This window comes from Magallana gigas, chromosome 10 (assembly GCF_963853765.1).
Source record: "Magallana gigas chromosome 10, xbMagGiga1.1, whole genome shotgun sequence".
Lineage (NCBI taxonomy): Eukaryota > Metazoa > Mollusca > Bivalvia > Ostreida > Ostreidae > Magallana > Magallana gigas.
Genome location: NC_088862.1, coordinates 27646276 through 27665666, shown reverse-complemented (window position 1 = coordinate 27665666; position 19391 = coordinate 27646276). Strand labels below are relative to the sequence as shown.

At 33.4% G+C, this 19391-nt stretch overlaps 2 long non-coding RNA genes across 2 annotated transcripts; both read right to left on the bottom strand.

Moving 5' to 3' along the window:
* Positions 1–7446: 7446 nt before the first annotated feature.
* On the bottom strand, positions 7447–10470 carry LOC136272398 (uncharacterized). The gene is made up of 2 exons (XR_010710401.1): positions 10007–10470; positions 7447–7743 (listed from the first exon to the last, which is right to left on the bottom strand). It is a non-coding gene; the product is annotated as an uncharacterized lncRNA (long non-coding RNA).
* Positions 10471–15386: 4916 nt separating this feature from the next.
* On the bottom strand, positions 15387–19096 carry LOC136272367 (uncharacterized). The gene is made up of 2 exons (XR_010710356.1): positions 17881–19096; positions 15387–15689 (listed from the first exon to the last, which is right to left on the bottom strand). It is a non-coding gene; the product is annotated as an uncharacterized lncRNA (long non-coding RNA).
* Positions 19097–19391: the final 295 nt, after the last annotated feature.

Here is a 19391-nt window from a genome sequence, read left to right as displayed (position 1 = left end):
AAAATGTTCAAATTTGACATGTTTTTCTACTTTTTTTCTGCATATATACCTTAGAAAGGTAGAAATAGGTTGTTTCTTGTTCATTTCAAAAGTAATTATCATAGCAGATGTTATTTCAAAGTCAAATGTACATTTACATATCCTACATGTAATCTTAATGCAGACAATTGAATAGAGGGGGGGGGGGGGTTCAATTATGTAAACACATCTAAATATCTTTATGAAATAAAAAATAAAGGAAACATAATTGCATACTTTTATTAAAAAACAAATTTTCACAGCAATTATGAATTTCTTTAAACAGCCTTAATTTTGTTTTCATAATTTCTTATCAAACACAAACCACAACATGGCATGATGCTTTCTTCAAGTTCCATTATTGTTCATGCATTATTGGATTTAATTTGAATTACCGGTAAATAGTCTGTAGAACACAAGGAATATGCATGTGGATAGAGGTGACAGGTTAATCTCAGGAGCTGACCCACAAGAATCAACAGGTACCGGTAAAAGCCATGTGGTAACAAGAGGCTGTTTTGAGCTGAAATAAAAAAAATAAATAATTAGCTGTGTTTACATACATGTACTAGTAATAGCTGTGTTTACATTAACATATGCATAGTATTTCTGTAAAAAATACACTGACCATGCAGTGTAATAAGTATGACATATCCCAATACATGATATAACATTTAGGCAGTACAAGATCAAAAAATTGCATATCAAGTCATAATATAATATTAAAAAATTTTCATAGGTATAAACACTTATCAAATTGAGAGAGAGAGAGAGTTTGAGAGAGAGAGAGTTTATTATGGTACCGTACTTGTAGTGCAACAGTCAATATTTCAATTCGTAAATTACAAATGAATATTACCCACCGAACAGCGTCAAAGTACATGTACTGGTATTAGCTTCTGGTATACCATTTTTTATCAATTCTACTGTGTTTTGTTTTTTTTGGCAAATAAATTTAGCGAGGGTTTTTGTTTATTTTCTTATAAATTAAATGTTTTAAAAACAATACTATGTGTAATAAGCATAAAACATGTATGAGTAAACTTAATGAAGAATTTTTAATAGATTATTTTTCACAGAATGTGGTACATTACATGTATGTCAATCTTTATAAAACTAGCGTATATTTCGTGCGCCATAAATTGCAAGTTTTTTGTAAATATCATTTACTTGCATGATAGGTATATATGGTCTAACCAAAATTTTCTTCATAAAGCTACAGCTGTATGTACCACATATATGTTTTGTCACAAGTATACATTTAAAAAAAAAATACCCAAATTCCAATAGTTGAAATAAACTCAACTCATTCTCTGATAAATTAATTGTGTTTTGTGCGTGCATATCTTATTTGTCTGCTGCAACAGCAGCCAATAAGCGGTAAGCTGAATCCACAAAAAGAAAGTTTGTGTTTTAGGAGCGGGTAAATTGTTTATGCGACACTGTCAAGAAAACCACACCAAATAATAACAAGAAACATAAATATTCACTTAAATGTATTGTGTTGTAAAGTAAAGGTTTTTAACACTTATTGCATCTTGCAAAACATGTGATGACCCTTAATATGTAAAAGATGGGAGAAATAACGATAGAACAAACTGGGATTCGAACCTGGCCCTCTGAATCTCTAGTCAAGTGCTCTACCAACTGAGCTACATGTATCTGGCACCGGTATTCAAACCAGTCTGACCGTCACATTCCTCCCCCCTTAAATGATCTTCACCCTCGAAGATCACCCCTGGCAGGATCGAGTTAACCTGTTAGTTCCAGGGGTTGGTCACAACACCAATATTGTAACAGGATGGTAGAAATAATGAAGGACCAAACTGGGATTTCAACCTGGGCCCCCTGAATCTCTAGTCAGGTGCTCTACCAACTGAGCTATCTGGCACTGGTATTCAAACCGGTCTGATCGTCACATATATAAAGAATTATTTTAAGCAATGTTGTTCAATAAAAAATAACACTCGCAACCTTCAGTTTTTGTCTGTAATTAATCAATATTGGCGTGCGATCAGTTCTCGCCGAGTACCATTTTTCACCAGTGCATTGTTACGTCATTTTATCAACACATAAAATTACATACGAAAATATGATGTAACAGTGCACCAGCGAGAAATGGTCCTCATCGAGAACTGCTCGCACGCCAGTACTGCCAGTAGTCAGATTAAAAAAAGAGAATAAAAAATTTCATTTAAAACATTAACAAAGACAATTTAAGTACACATCATAACTGCTAAACAAGAAAAATTATGTGAACTGGTAGAATGGTACGCATAGTTCTAACTTGTAACCTACATGTAGAAGTACATGTACCGGGTACCCGTTGGTCTGCTAAACCTCTCTAATGATACAATGATCGGCATCATAAAGATATTAAAGTCATGTTTTAACTCTGAAGTCTGACGTATACAATTTTATTTACTTGAAGTTATGTCTACAGGGTATTCATGACTACATTTGGAGTCTTCTGCACAAGAATATATGATATGTTTCTAATTAGACCCTGCTTTGAATTTTGAGTTGAAAATTCACAATCTGTTATTTTTTTAAATAGATAAATTCAGTTACCCTTTCCAGTCCCCCATGAACCTCGAGCGAGTCTAAACATCCATGAAACATGTAAAAATTACACGTTAGTAAACAAACACCCACATCATAACAAAAACATCTAACAGTGTGCACGTACTTACATGTACATCTATACTATATACTAAATTTTAACCAGTTAACAAGAAACTTTAAAAGGAGTAAAAGCCTCACCTTCTTCAGTAACATCCACATAAATCACACACTTTAATGTCCATCTTTTCTCCTTTATTACTCGTTGCTTATCAACGGCTGATCGTCGACAGAAGTGTGGCTGTCAGAATTTCCTCGTAAACGATTCACACGAGAAAAAAACAAATATGTAGGCCTAGTATTGTTCCCTGTGCATGTTCATATGTTTCACAGTAAATTGAAAATGCATGTATACACCGAAAGAATACACAACTTCTCTTCTGCATTACGGCTCTCTCTTTTCTACAATGCAGTTCGTTACTGTTTACATTCGGCGCGCGCGCGGGGGTTACATACAGGGGCGCCCCGACAAATAGTTGCACATAGAACGTTTAAATAATGTGTGTTCATTGAATTCATAAATGATATAGATGAAAAAAATGAAATTGAATCACAACAATTTATCTAAGGCGCAACACAACGTAATGCAGTAAATGCCTGGGCCTTAAAGTGGCATTTGTTCGCTTGTGTGTCTATGTAGACATATTAACTCGTTCATGTACGATTCTCACATATTTGTTTTATGAAATTTGAAAAAAAATATAGCACAGAACTTGTTTAATTTGATACCAAATGACATTATTTAATATATTAACAATAACTGAATTCATTTTTTTTCATTAAATGATAATGATTTTTGCTATCAGAAAAATACGTGTATGAGCTGCTGACCCCTAATTATAGGGGCCAGCCCTTTTTTCTTAATTTTAAATGAAAGCTCTCGTTATTCTAAACAACTTTTGCTCTATATGTATTAACAAAATATTTTTAGTTTAAAGGTTATTATACAAAGAACAACAAAATTTCAGACCCCCCAAAACCTTATACTTTACCGGCAAATAGATTAAAAACTAAAAAACATTTTGCCAAACTTTTCATGCCAGCAAAACTATTAAATGTTACCAACAATTCTGCTAAATTTCATGCAACTATCTTTTGTAGTTCCCGAGATCAACTCTGGACAAAAGACCCCCCAATTTTCAATTAAAGGGCAATAACTCATAACCGGAAGTGAATTTTAAAAATTTGAAAAAAACGTCTCGAGATATTAACATTGTCTACATACCCTGAAAGTTTCATAACAATCAGACAACAAATGTACGAGAAATGGCCTACACAAAATTTGCGGATAAAAAAAAAAATAATAACTAGAGCAAAGCTCGTTGCAAAGCAACGAGTGGGTTTTCCGCTAATGTCGAAAGCAACGCTAGAAGTACGTCTAAGAAGCAGAGTTCTTAATCTAGTAACAAAGAAACCTAAGTGCAAAAAGATAAAAAAAATCGAATGATTCTTGGTACAACTTAACATGATCCGAATGTTTTTAAGTACGACTTAACCAAAAACCCTTAACCATTTCAAGAACGACTTAACAAAAAAAACAATGTGTTTAAGTACGACTTAACAAATTTGACTTCATTTTAGGTACAAGTTTACTTTACCTTGAACTAACATCTTTTTTCTTAACCCAGAATGCAAAATTAAAATTTATGTAAAAAATCAATTTTGTTTAAAACATAATTCTGAGCAACTTTTCCTCTTCACTGCTTTTCAAAAGGTTGACCTTTCGTACTGTGTGCTCGTTGCGTCATTAATTGTCAAAACTTATCGAAGTAAAGTTTACTTTACTGTTCTTCTGTGAATATTTTCTATGTAAAATTACTATGAACCAGACAACATTGAAATGGTGAACATTTCAAAGGGCCCCGCTTATGTTATTTCAGAGAATTCTGCTTTGACCTTGACCTATAACTTGAAATTTTTCCAGCTGGCATAGAACTTTTAATTCAATTTCATTCCCCCTAACATACATGCATTTTTGTTCAATCTGACCAAGATTAAGCATATTTGGAAAATAATCTACTGTCTAAAACTAATTTTAAAAAGATCTGCTATGACCTTCACATTGACAGACTTGGTTCAAGGTCACTGCACGCCATTAACCAATAAACTCTGTAAAGGTAAAATATTAGCCAAATAGGGGCTAAAAGGAGAGTATATCTATGCTCTTAAAATATGGATTTTTGTGTGATCTGATGACCTTGACTCTTCATCTACAAATATCATTCGAGGTCATTGCATATATTTTGAACAGAGGCATCATGTGGGTGAAGTATGAGGCTGATTGGAGCAAAGGGAGAGAAGATATACTCCGGACAAGGATTTTTAAAAATATAATTCTGGTATGACCTTCACAGTTTCTTTTCACTGAAAATAGGTTCAAGGTCACTACACACCCGTTCACCCTTTACTCAAAAGCTCTGCTTATGTGAAGTCTGCGCCAAATAGGGGTTAGTAGAAATTATATATGCTCTCAAAAAAGGATTTTTGCATGATCCGATATGATCTTCACCCGTTACCTAGAAATTTCATGCAAGGTCACTGCACATCGTTTAACCATAGAGACACTCTGTGAGTATTAGCCAGATTGGACCAAAGGGAAAAAAGATATGCCCCAGACAAGGATTTTATATATATAATTCTGCTATGACCTTAACCTTATACCTAAAAACATGGTTCAAGGTCACTGCACATCCTTCAACCAAAGGAACCCTGTGGATGAGGTATGAGCCAGATTGGGCCAAGGGGAGAGAAGCTATGCTCCTGTCAAGCCATCTCGGATGGACAGACGGTCAAATTGATCACTAGAAGGCGCCCGCATAAACATGCCTTTTTATCTAATTTAAAATAGTATCCATGCTATCTGCCCATGGTGAATAGTCATCAAAACCATTCATCAGCAGAATTTGATTTCCCTCCTTTTTAAGGTGGTATGGGACATCTGTCGATATTAATGTGGATTAAAGTACTATATAATTGAAAACTTTTCACCGGTTTAGAATTTTCAAATTTTACAATATTTAACCAAAAAATAGCTTTTAAAAATATTTGAAAAGGTAAAAATTGTAAAAACCCCAGCGGGATTCGAACTCATGACTTACAGGTTCCTAGTAAACCCTCTAACCCACTGTGCTAAGGAGTTAGGTGACCATTTTTGAAAAGAAACTACATGTACTTATATAATTTAACTTTATTTTATTGTTTATTTCGATAAACAATACGTCACAACATGGAAGTGTCCCATATCACCTTAAACTCGGAACACCTCTGACCAAATAAGATCGCCGCATTAAATACAAAGTTTGATTTAACTCTAATTTGTTTATCATCAAGAAATTCTGCATCGCTGACAAATAAAGTTTTCTTCTGCATAATGAAATACCAATTAACTGACTATTCGGACAATAGCAAGTTTATTGTCCCATTCCACAGCAACTATTTCCCTTGGCTTTGCCTCATTAAATAGTTGCTGTCTTGGGGGACAATAAACTTGCTATTGTCCTCATACCCAGTAAATACTAAATAGGCATATAATATCCCATCCACCTACATTTCATGTTATATAACCTCCCGTTTGTAACCTTCAATTTCACTGTAAAGTCAACACATCTGTCATAGCCGCAAGTTTCACAATTTATTTCTGCTTCTCATGTACTTAAAATTAGGGGCCTTAATATTGCTTACCAATTCCAACAAGAGACATCCCTCTAACTATTGATAATCATTAAAATTCATTTCATGAATCTACGCAACAATGATAAACCTTCAAGTACAGTCACTCTCAATTTTACAAAAATATTGACGGTACTTTATCCGAAACTGTTCCTTGTACCTTTAAGTTAGTACACTAACATTTTTATGAAAAGACGGTTTGTCTTAGAATAAGAAAGCTAATGCAATTCTGAGAAAAAGAATACCACATATTGCCAATTCCATTGAGGTTTAATAAAAATATGGCCATTTAAGTGAACCCACCATTTCCAATTTCCTTTAGTAAACACAGATTTACAGGGTTCTCCATAGTAAAACATCTTTACCTGACCTTTTAGAGGTCAACTTTTGTTCAACCACCTTTAAAAAGAAACCTTATTCAATACGACATATGCCTACATGATATAATCATGATAAAAGCTTCACATCACTTAGAAATACCCTTACATGTATACCCCCCACCCCCCAATCTTTTGATTTTCATAAAAAGTCATGGTTTGAAATGTTTTACCTAATTTTATGAAACGTGTGGCAATTTCCTTGAGTAATTTCTCACACATATTTGAAAACAATCATCAATGATTCTAAAATTTGATCTTTATTTGTTTATTGTATGATTTGTACCATTTTAATTAACAAATAGACAGCTGTCCTGCTTATGATTTCTTGTTTTCATGAAAAAAGTAAGCTAACAATCATATTTAGTGAATATCTAATCTATTCTGATTTCTAGTCTCCTTCTAACCATGCTAAAACAGTAAGTTACAACCTACAAGTTAGACATCTGCCTTAAATAAGAATTAAATTCAAACACACCCAGGTAGCTGGAGACAGAGTTGATTTCAATGAAAAATGTTCAAATTTGACATGTTTTTCTACTTTTTTATGCATATATACCTTAGAAAGGTAGAAATAGGTTGTTTCTTGTTCATTTCAAAAGTAATTATCATAGCAGATGTTATTTCAAAGTCAAATGTACATTTACATATCCTACATGTAATCTTAATGCAGACAATTAAATAGAGGGGGGGGGGGGGGGGGGGTTCAATTATGTAAACACATCTAAATATCTTTATGAAATAAAAAATAAAGGAAACATAATTGTATGCTTTTATTGAAAAACAAATTTTCACAGCAATTATGAATTTCTTTAAACAGCCTTAATTTTGTTTTCATAATTTCTTATCAAACACAAACCACAACATGGCATGATGCTTTCTTCAAGTTCCATTATTATTCATGCATTATCGGATTTAATTTGAATTACCGGTAAATAGTCTGTAGAACACAAGGAATATGCATGTGGATAGAGGTGACAGGTTAATCTCAGGAGCTGACACACAAGAATCAACAGGTACCGGTAAAAGCCATGTGGTAACAAGAGTCTGTTTTGAGCTGAAATAAATAAAAAAAATAATTAGCTGTGTTTACATACATGTACTAGTAATAGCTGTGTTTACATTAACATATGCATAGTATTTCTGTAAAAAATACACTGACCATGCAGTGTAATAAGTATGACATATCCCAATACATGACATAACATTTAGGCAGTACAAGATCAAAAATTTGCATATCAAGTCATAATATAATATTAAAAAATTTTCATAGGTATAAATACTTATCAAATTGAGAAAGAGAGAGAGTTTGAGAGAGAGAGAGAGTTTATTACCGTACTTGTAGTGCAACAGTCAATATTTCAATTCGTAAATTACAAACGAATATTACCCACCGAACAGCGTCAAAGTACATGTACTGGTATTCGCTTCTGGTATACCATTTTTTATCAATTCTACTGTGTTTTTTTTTTTTGCAAATAAATTTAGCGTGGGTTTTTGTTTATTTTCTTATAAATTACATGTTTTAAAAACAATACTACATGTAATAAGCATAAAACATGTATGAGTAAACTTAATGAAGAATTTTTAAAAGATTATTTTTCAAAGAATGTGGTACATTACATGTATGTCAATCTTTATAAAACTAGCGTATATTTCGTGCGCCATAAATTGCAAGTTTTTTGTAAATATCATTTACTTGCATGATAGGTATATATGGTCTAACCAAAATTTTCTTCACAAAGCTACAGCTGTATGTACCACATATATGTTTTGTCACAAGTATACATTTAAAAAAAAACAACCCCAAATTCCAACAGTTGAAATAAACTCAACTCATTCTCTGATAAGTTCATTGTGTTTTGTGCGTGCATATCTTATTTGTCTGCTGCAACAGCAGCCAATCAGCGGTAAGCTGAATCCACAAAAAGAAAGTTTGTGTTTTAGGAGCGGGTAAATTGTTTATGCGACACTGTCAAGAAAACCACACCAAATAATAACAGGAAACATAAATATTCACTTATATGTATTGTGTTGTAAAGTAAAGGTTTTTAACACTTATTGCATCTTGCAAAACATGTGATGACCTTAATCATCTGTCATATATCTGATATACATGTATATGTAAAAGATGGGAAAAATAACGACGGAACAAAGTGGGATTCGAACCTGGCCCTCTGAATCTCTAGTCAAGTGCTCTACCAACTGAGCTACATGTATCTGGCACCGGTATTCAAACCAGTCTGACCGTCACATTCCTCCCCCTTAAATGATCTTCACCCTCGAAGATCATCCCTGGCAGGATCGAGTTAACCTGTTAGTTCCAGGGGTTGGTCACAACACCAATATTGTAACAGGATGGGAGAAATAATGAAGGACCAAACCGGGATTTGAACCTGGGCCTCCTGAATCTCTAGTCAGGTGCTCTACCAACTGAGCTATCTGGCACTGGTATTCAAACCGGTCTGATCGTCACATATATATAGAATTATTTTAAACAATGTTGTTCAATAAAAAATAACACTCGCAACCTTCAGTTTTTGTCTGTAATTAATCAATATTGGCGTGCTATCAGTTCTCGCCGAGTACCATTTCTCACCAGTGCATTGTTACGTCATTTTATCAACACATAAAATTATATACGAAAATATGATGTAACAGTGCACCAGCGAGAAATGGTCCTCGGCGAGAACTGCTCGCACGCCAGTACTGCCAGTAGTCAGATTAAAAAAAGAGAATAAAAAATTACATTTAAAACATTAACACGGACAATTTAAGTACACATCATAACTGCTAAACAAGAAAAATTATGTGAACTGGTAGAATGGTAGGCATAGTTCTAACTTGTAACCTACATGTACAAGTACATGTACCAGGTACCCGTTGGTCTGCTAAACCTCTTTAATGATACAATGATCGGCATCATAAAGATATTAAAGTCATGTTTTAACTCTGAAGTCTGAAGTATACAATTTTATTTACTTGAAGTTATGTCTACAGGGTATTCATGACTACATTTGGAGTCTTCTGCACAAGAATATATGATATGTTTCTAATTAGACCCTGCTTTAAATTTTGAGTTGAAAATTCACAATCTGTTATTTTTTTAAATAGATAAATTCAGTTACCCTTTCCAGTCCCCCATGAACCTCGAGCGAGTCTAAACATCCATGAAACATGTAAAAATTACACGTTAGTAAACAAACACCCACACCATAACAAAAACATCTAACAGTGTACACGTACTTACATGTACATCTATACTATATACTAAATTTTAACCAGTTAACAAAAAACTTTAAAAGGAGTAAAAGCCTCACCTTGTTCAGTAACATCCACATAAATCACACACTTTAATGTCCATCTTTTCTCCTTTATTACTCGTAGCTTATCAACGGCTGATCGTCGACAGAAGTGTGGCTGTCAGAATTTCCTCGTAAACGATTCACACGAGAACATATCCCTCCTTATACAAATATGTAGTATTGTTCCCTGTGCATGTTCATATGTTTCACAGTAACTTGAAAATGCATGTGTACACCGAAAGAATACACAACTTCTCTTAGAACTGCATTACGGCTCTCTCTTTTCTACAATAGGCCGTTCGTTACTGTTTACATTCGGCGCGCGCGCGGGGGTTACAAACAGGGGCGCCCCGACAAAAAGTTGCACATAGAACGTTTAAATAATGTGTGTTCATTGAATTCATAAATGATATAGATGAAAAAAATGAAATTGAATCACAACAATTTATCTAAGACGCAACACAACGTAATGCAGTAAATTCCTGGGCCTTAATGTGGCATTTGTTTGTTTGTGTGTCTATGTAGACATATTAACTCGTTCATCGATGTACGATTCTCACATATTTGTTTTATGAAATTTGAAAAAAAATATAGCACAGAACTTGTTTAATTTGATACCAAATGACATTATTTAATATATTAACAATAACTGAATTAATTTTTTTTCATAAAATGATAACGATTTTTGCTATCAGAAAAATACGTGTATGAGCTGCTGGCCCCTTATTATAGGGGCCAGCCCTTTTTTCTTAATTTTAAATGAAAGCTCTCGTTATTCTAAACAACTTTTGTTCTATATGTATTAACAAAACATTTTTAGTTTAAAGGTTATAATACAAAAAGCAACAAAATTTCAGCCCCGAAAAAATCTTAAACTTTGGCGACAAATAGCTCAAAAACTAACAAAGAAATTACCAAAATTTTCATGCCAGCAAAACTATAAAATGTTACCGACAATTTCGCCAAATTTCATGCATCTATCATCTGTAGTTCCCGAGATCAACTCTGGACAAAAGACCCCCCAAATTTCAATTAAAGGGCATTAACTCATAACCGGAAGTGAATTTTAAAAATTTGAAAAAAACGTCTCGAGATATTATTATCATCTACATACCCTGAAAGTTTCATAGCAATCAGACAAAAAATGTTCGAGAAATCTCGTGCACAAAATTTGCGGGAAAAAAAAATAATAATAACTAGAGCAAAGCTCGTTGCAAAGCAACGAGTGGGTTTTCCGCTAATGTCGAAAGCAACGCTAGAAGTACGTCTAAGAAGCAGAGTTCTTTATCTAGTAACAAAGAAACCTAAGTACAAAAAGATAAAAAAAAAATCGAATGATTCTTGGTACAACTTAACATAATCCGAATGTTTTTAAGTACGACTTAACCAAAAACCCTTAACCATTTCAAGAACGACTTAACAAAAAAAAACCAATGTGTTTAAGTACGACTTAACAAATTTGACTTCATTTTAGGTACAAGTTTACTTTACCTTGAACTAACATCTTTTTTCTTAACCCAGAATGCAAAATTAAAATTTACGTAAAAAATCAGTTTTGTTTAAAACATAATTCTGAGCAACTTTTTCTCTTCACTGCTTTTTAAAGGGTTGACCTTTCGTACTGTGTGCTCGTTGCGTCATTAATTGTCAGAAACTTATCGATGTTAAGTTTACTTTACTGTACCTCTGTGAATATTTTCTATGTAAAATTACTATGAACCAGACAACATTGAAATGGTGAACATTTCAAAGGGCCCCGCTTATGTAATTTCAGAGAATTCTGCTTTGACCTTGAGCTATAACTTGAAATTTTTCCAGCTGGCATAGAACTTTTAATTCAATTTCATTCCTCCTAACATACATGCATTTTTGTTCAATCTGACCAAGATTAAGCATATTTGGAAAATAATCTACTGTCTAAAACTAATTTTAAAAAGATCTGCTATGACCTTCCAGGGCTCTACATTAACTTTTTTTCCTACTTGTCCATTCGGACAAGTGACCAAAACATTTACTTGTCCGAACTTCAACTTCACTTGTCCGAAAAATATTCAATATTAAAGATCAAATATTGTCAACTTGAGAACTACAGTACTCTATTACTAAAATAAAATCATTTATTGATTAATACTCTAGCTATAATTAATAACCTGACTTTTTAAATGGAAACTTAAAGTGTCTTTCCTATAATTATGTACATGTATTTGTTCTATATAACATTAAACATGATTTGTCAGCTGTAGCTTTGTCATGGCAAATTACAAGACATCTTAAATTTAGCATCAGGTTTAAAAATACATGTAACTGTTATATTGATTTCTCAGCTGTTTTTTAAACTAAACATGGAATGCCATCATAGTCTATCAATGATGAATGAAACCTAAAATAAGTTACATTTCTTTCCATAATCCTTTATCTTTGCTACCTTTTCTTCCTTTCTTTTTCTTAACATATGTGTTTGGTACTTTGTAAGAACTAAGATCCACACCTTGAAAGTTGTTTGAAATTAGTGAACTTCAATCCCGATCAAGAGTAACTCAATTGCATTGCAATTTGATGTCGGGATCGAAATTCAAAATAACTAATCGATAAACTTATAACGAGACTACAGATAAACTTATCACAAAACTTTCTTTTCTTTTTTAAATGTTGGAGACTTCTTACTATAAAAAATGCACTTGTCCAGTCGGACAAGTGGCCAGCAATATTCACTTGTCCGCATATTTTTTTAACTGGTACCGGACAAGCGGACAAGCGTTAATGTCGAGCCCTGCCTTCACATTGACAGACTTGGTTCAAGGTCACTGCACGCCATTAACCAATAAACTCTGTAAAGGTAAAATATTAGCCAAATTGGGGCTAAAAGGAGAGTATATCTATGCTCTTAAAATATGGATTTGTGTGTGATCTGATATGACCTTGACTCTTCATCTACAAATATCATTCGAGGTCATTGCATATATTTTGATCAAATTTTAAGGCATCATGTGGGTGAAGTATGAGGCTGAATGGAGCAAAGGGAGAGAAGATATACTCCGGACAAGGATTTTTAAAAATATAATTCTGCTATGACCTTCACAGTTTCTTTTCACTGAAAATAGGTTCAAGGTCACTACACACCCTTTCACCCTTTACTCAAACGCTCTGCTTATGTGAAGTCTGAGCCAAATAAGGGTTAGTAGAAATTATATATGCTCTCAAAAAAGGATTTTTGCATGATCCGATATGATCTTCACCCTTTACCTAGAAATTTCATGCAAGGTCACTGCACATCGTTTAACCATAGAGACACTCTGTGAGTATTAGCCAGATTGGACCAAAGGGAAAAAAGATATGCCCCAGACAAGGATTTTATATATATAATTCTGCTATGACCTTAACCTTATACCTAAAAACATGGTTCAAGGTCACTGCACATCCTTCAACCAAAGGAACCATGTGGATGAGGTATGAGCCAGATTGGGCCAAGGGGAGAGAAGCTATGCTCCTGTCAAGCCATCTCGGATGGACAGACGGACAAATTGATCACTAGAAGGCGCCCGCATAAACATGCCTTTTTATCTAATTTAAAATAGTATCCATGTTATCTGTCCATGGTGAATAGTCATCAATATTTACAATATTTAACCAAAAAATAGCTTTTAAAAATATTTGAAAAGGTAAAAATTGTAAAAACCCCAGCGGGATTCGAACTCATGACTTACAGGTTCCTAGTAACCCTCTAACCCACTGTGCTAAGGAGTTATGTGACCATTTTTGAAAAGAAACTACATGTACTTATATAATTACACTTTATTTTATTGTTTATTTCGATAAACAATACGTCACAACATGGAAGTGTCCCATATCACCTTAAACTCGGAACACCTCTGACCTAATAAGATCGCATCATTAAATACAAAGTTTGATTTAACTCTAATTTGTTTATCATCAAGAAATTGTGCATCGCTGACAAATAAAGTTTTCTTCTGTATAATGAAATACCAATTAACTGACTATTCGGACAATAGCAAGTAAATTGTCCCACTCCACAGCAACTATTTCCCTTGGCTTTATAATTGCCTCATTAAATAGTTGCTGTCTTTGGGGACAATAAACTTGCTATTGTCCTCATACCCAGTAAATTCTAAATAGGCATATAATATCCCATCCACCTACATTTCATGTTATATAACCTCCCGTTTGTAACCTTCAATTTCACTGTAAAGTCAACATATCTGTCATAGCCGCAAGTTTCACAATTTATTTCTGCTTCTCATGTACTTAAAATCAGGGGCCTTAATATTGCTTACCAATTCCAACAAGAGACATCCCTCTAACTATTGATAATCATTAAAATTCATTTCATGAATCTACGCAACAATGATAAACCTTCAAGTACAGTCACTCTCAATTTTACAAAAATATTGACGGTACTTTATCCGAAACTGTTCCTTGTACCTTTAACTTAGTACACTAACATTTTTATGAAAAGACTAAGAAAGCTAATGCAATTCTGAGAAAAAGAATACCACATATTGCCAATTCCATTGAGGTTTAATAAAAATATGGCCATTTAAGTGAACCCACCATTTCCAATTTCCTTTAGTAAACACAGATTTACAGGGTTCTCCATAGTAAAACATCTTTACCTGACCTTTTAGAGGTCAACTTTTGTTCAACCACCTTTAAAAAGAAACCTTATTCAATACAACATACCCCTACATGATATAATCATGATAAAAGCTTCACATCACTTAGAAATACCCTTACATGTATACCCCCCACCCCCAATCTTTTGATTTTCATAAAAAGTCATTGTTTGAAATGTTTTATCTAATTTTATGAAACGTGTGGCAATTTCCTTGAGTAATTTCTCACACATATGAAAACAATCATCAATGATTCTAAAATTTGATCTTTATTTGTTTATTGTATGATTTGTACCATTTTAATTAACAAATAGACAGCTGTCCTGCTTGTGATTTCTTGTTTTCATGAAAAAAGTAAGCTAACAATCATATTTAGTGAATAACTAATCTATTCTGATTTCTAGTCTCCTTCTAACCATGCTAAAACAGTAAGTTACAACCTACAAGTTAGACATCTGCCTTAAATTAAAATTAAATTCAAACACACCCAGGTAGCTGGAGACAGATCGAGTTGATTTCAATGAAAAATTTTCAAATTTGACATGTTTTTCTACTTTTTTTTATGCATATATACCTAAGAAAGGTAGAAATAGGTTGTTTCTTGTTCATTTCAATAGTAATTATCATAGCAGATGTTATTTCAAAGTCAAATGTACATTTACATATCCTACATGTAATCTTAATGCAGACAATTAAATAGAGGGGGGGGATTTTTCAATTATGTAAACACATCTAAATATCTTTATGAAATAAAAAATAAAGGAAACATAATTGCATACTTTTATTGAAAAACAAATTTTCACAGCAATTATGAATTTCTTTATAAACAGCCTTAATTTTGTTTTCATAATTTCTTATCAAACACAAACCACAACATGGCATGATGCTTTCTTCAAGTTCCATTATTGTTTATGCATTATCGGATTTAATTTGAATTACCGGTAAATAGTCTGTAGAACACAAGGAATATGCATGTGGATAGAGGTGACAGGTTAATCTCAGGAGCTGACCCACAAGAATCAACAGGTACCGGTAAAAGCCATGTGGTAACAAGAGTCTGTTTTGAGCTGAAATAAAAAAAAAAAATAATTAGCTGTGTTTACATGCAGTGTAATAGGTATGACATATCCCAATACATGACATAACATTTAGGCAGTACAAGATCAAAAATGTGCATATCAAGTCATAATATAATATTAAAAAATTTTCATAGGTATAAACACTTATCAAATTGAGAGAGAGAGAGTTTGAGAGAGAGAGAGAGTTTATTACCATACTTGTAGTGCAACAGTCAATATTTCAATTCGTAAATTACAAACGAATATTACCCACCGAACAGCGTCAAAGTACATGTACTGGTATTAGCTTCTGGTATACCATTTTTTATCAATTCTACTGTGTTTTTTTTTTTGCAAATAAATTAAGCAAGGGTTTTTGCTTATTTTCTTATAAATTACATGTTTTAAAAACAATACTATGTGTAATAAGCATAAAACATGTATGAGTAAACTTGATGAAGAATTTTTAATAGATTATTTTTCACAGAATGTGGTACATTACATGTATGTCAATCTTTATAAAACTAGCGTATATTTCATGCGCCATAAATTGCAAGTTTTTTTTAAATATTATTTACTTGCATGATAGGTATATATGGTCTAACCAAAATTTTCTTCACAAAGCTACAGCTGTATGTACCACATATATGTTTTGTCACAAGTATACATTTAAAAAAAAACAACCCCAAATTCCAACAGTTGAAATAAACTCAACTCATTCTCTGATAAGTTCATTGTGTTTTGTGCGTGCATATCTTATTTGTCTGCTGCAACAGCAGCCAATCAGCGGTAAGCTGAATCCACAAAAAGAAAGTTTGTGTTTTAGGAGCGGGTAAATTGTTTATGCGACACTGTCAAGAAAACCACACCAAATAATAACAGGAAACATAAATATTCACTTATATGTATTGTGTTGTAAAGTAAAGGTTTTTAAAACTTATTGCATCTTGCAAAACATGTGATGACCCTTAATCATCTGTCATATATCTGATATACATGTATATGTAAAAGATGGGAGAAATAACGATAGAACAAACTGGGATTCGAACCTGGCCCTCTGAATCTCTAGTCAAGTGCTCTACCAACTGAGCTACATGTATCTGGCACCGGTATTCAAACCAGTCTGACCGTCACATTCCTTCCCCCTTAAATGATCTTCACCCTCGAAGATCACCCCTGGCAGGAGTTAACCTGTTAGTTCCAGGTGTTGGTCACAACACCAATATTGTAACAGGATGGGAGAAATAATGAAGGACCAAACCGGGATTTGAACCTGGGCCCCCTGAATCTCTAGTCAGGTGCTCTACCAACTGAGCTATCTGGCACTGGTATTCAAACCGGTCTGATCATCACATATATAAAGAATTATTTTAAACAATGTTGTTCAATAAGAAATAACACGCGCAACCTTCAGTTTTTGTCTGTAATTAATCAATATTGGTGTGCGATCAGTTCTCGCCGAGTACCATTTCTCACCAGTGCATTGTTACGTCATTTTATCAACACATAAAATTATATACGAAAATATGATGTTACAGTGCACCAGCGAGAAATGGTCCTCGACGAGAACTGCTCGCAGGCCAGTACTGCCAGTAGTCAGATTAAAAAAAGAGAATAAAAAATTACATTTAAAACATTAACAAGGACAATTTAAGTACACATCATAACTGCTAAACAAGAAAAATTATGTGAACTGGTAGAATAGTACGCATAGTTCTAACTTGTAACCTACATGTACAAGTACATGTACCGGGTACCCGTTGGTCTGCTAAACCTTTCTAATGATACAATGATTGGCATCATAAAGATATTAAAGTCATGTTTTAACTCTGAAGTCTGAAGTATACAATTTTATTTACTTGAAGTTATGTCTACAGGATATTCATGACTACATTTGGAGTCTTCTGCACAAGAATATATGATATGTTTCTAATTAGACCCTGCTTTGAATTTTGAGTTGAAAATTCACAATCTGTTATTTTTTTAAATACATAAATTCAGTTACCCTTTCCAGTCCCCCATGAACCTCGAGCGAGTCTTAACATCCATGAAACATGTAAAAATTACACGTTAGCCTAGTAAACAAACACCCACACCATAACAAAAACAAACAGTGTGCACGTACTTACATGTACATCTATACTATATACTAAATTTTAACTTTAACTTTTTAAAACTTTAAAAGGAGTAAAAGCCTCACCTTCTTCAGTAACATCCACATAAATCACACACTTTAATGTCCATCTTTTCCCCTTTATTACTCGTAGCTTATCAACGGCTGATCGTCGACAGAAGTGTGGCTGTCAGAATTTCCTCGTAAACGATTCACACGAGAAAAATATCCTCCTTAAACAAATATGTAGTATTGTTCCCTGTGCATGTTCATATGTTTCACAGTAAATTGAAAATGCATTTGTACGTCGAAAGAATACACAACTTCTCTTCTGCATTACGGCTCTCTCTTTTCTACAATGCCGTTCGTTACTGTTTACATTCGGCGCGCGCGCGGGGGTTACAAACAGGGGCGCCCCGACAAATAGTTGCACATAGAACGTTAAAATAATGTGTGTTCATTGAATTCATAAATGATATAGATGAAAAAAATGAAATTGAATCACAACTATTTATCTAAGACACAACACAACGTAATGCAGTATATGCCTGGGCCTTAAAGTGGCATTTGTTCGCTTGTGTGTCTATGTAGACAAATTAACTCGTTCATGTAACGTTACGATTCACACATATTTGTTTTATGAAATTTGAAAAAAATAGGGCACAGAACTTTTTAAATTTGATACCAAATGACATTATTTAATATATTAACAATAACTGAATTAATTTTTTTTCATAAAATGATAACGATTTTTGCTATCAGAAAAATACGTGTATGAGCTGCTGACCCCTAATTATAGGGGCCAGCCCTTTTTTCTTAATTTTAAATGAAAGCTCTCGTTATTCTAAACAACTTTTGTTCTATATGTATTAACAAAATATTTTTAGTTTAAAGGTTATAATACAAAAAGCAACAGAATTTCAGCCCCGAAAAAATCTTAAACTTTGGCGACAAATAGCTCAAAAACTAACAAAGAAATTACCAAAATTTTCATGCCAGCAAAACTATAAAATGTTACCGACAATTTCGCCAAATTTCATGCATCTATCATCTGTAGTTCCCGAGATCAACTCTGGACAAAAGACCCCCCAATTTTCAATTAAAGGGCAATAACTCATAACCGGAAGTGAATTTTAAAAATTTGAAAAAAACGTCTAGAGATATTATTATCATCTACATACCCTGAAAGTTTCATAGCAATCATACAAAAAATGTTCGAGAAATCTCGTGCACAAAATTTGCGGGAAAAAAAAAAAATAATAATAAGAAACAGTAGAATAACAGAAGGGTTTTCCGTTGAAAAACGGAAAACCCTAATAAGAAACAGTAGAATAACAGAAGGGTTTTCCGTTGAAAAACGGAAAACCCTAATAAGAAACAGTAGAATAACAGAAGGGTTTTCCGTTGAAAAACGGAAAACCCTAATAAGAAGAAAAGTGAAAAAGAAACAATAGAATAATAGAAGGGTCTTCCGCTGAAGACGGAAGACCCTAATAAGAAAAGTGAAAAAGAAACATTACAATAATAGAAGGGTCTTCCGCTGAAGACGGAAGACCCTAATAAGAAAAGTGAAAAAGAAACAATAGAATAATAGAAGG